This window comes from Tachyglossus aculeatus, chromosome 2, assembly GCF_015852505.1.
Source record: "Tachyglossus aculeatus isolate mTacAcu1 chromosome 2, mTacAcu1.pri, whole genome shotgun sequence".
NCBI lineage: Eukaryota > Metazoa > Chordata > Mammalia > Monotremata > Tachyglossidae > Tachyglossus > Tachyglossus aculeatus.
In genome coordinates this window covers 56,219,788-56,220,426 of record NC_052067.1, presented here as the reverse complement: position 1 = coordinate 56,220,426, position 639 = coordinate 56,219,788, and positions in this window count along the sequence as shown.

Genomic DNA, 639 nt, shown 5'->3' with positions numbered 1-639 from the left:
ACATTCGTCACATTTAGCAAGCCAAAACAAATGATGTTCTAATACGCGAAAATAGGAAAATCAAAAGGCTGTTTTTTTTGGACACCGGATTTTAAGCTCCTTAGCGACAGGGAACTTTTCGCTGATTCTTTGGCATCCTACTTCCCCAAGTGCTTAATACAGTGCAATTGGCACATACTGATAATAATGATCCTATTTATTAGGCGCTTACTCTGTGCACAGCACTGTTCTACGTGCTGGGGGAGGTTGACTAGGTGATGAGGTTGTCCCATGGGGGGGCCCCAGTTTTAATCCCCACGTTACAGATGAGGGAACTGAGGACCAGAAAAGTGAAATGACTTGCCCAAAGTCACACAGCTATCAAGTGGCGGAGCCGGGAGTTGAACCCATGACCTCTGACTCCAAAGCCTCTGCTCTTTCCACAGAGCCACGCCGCTTCTCCGCATAACACGCGTTCGAAACGTATCTTTGATCGGTGTTTAAATGGTCTGCAGGGAAGGGGTGTGGCCTAGTGGTAAAAGCAGCCGAACACTCGATCACATTTATCGAGGGCTTACCGTGTGCAGATCACCAGCCGGGGAACTGGGGGACTTGGGCTCGAATCTCGGCGCCGCCAAATATCTGCTCTGTGTCCTTGGG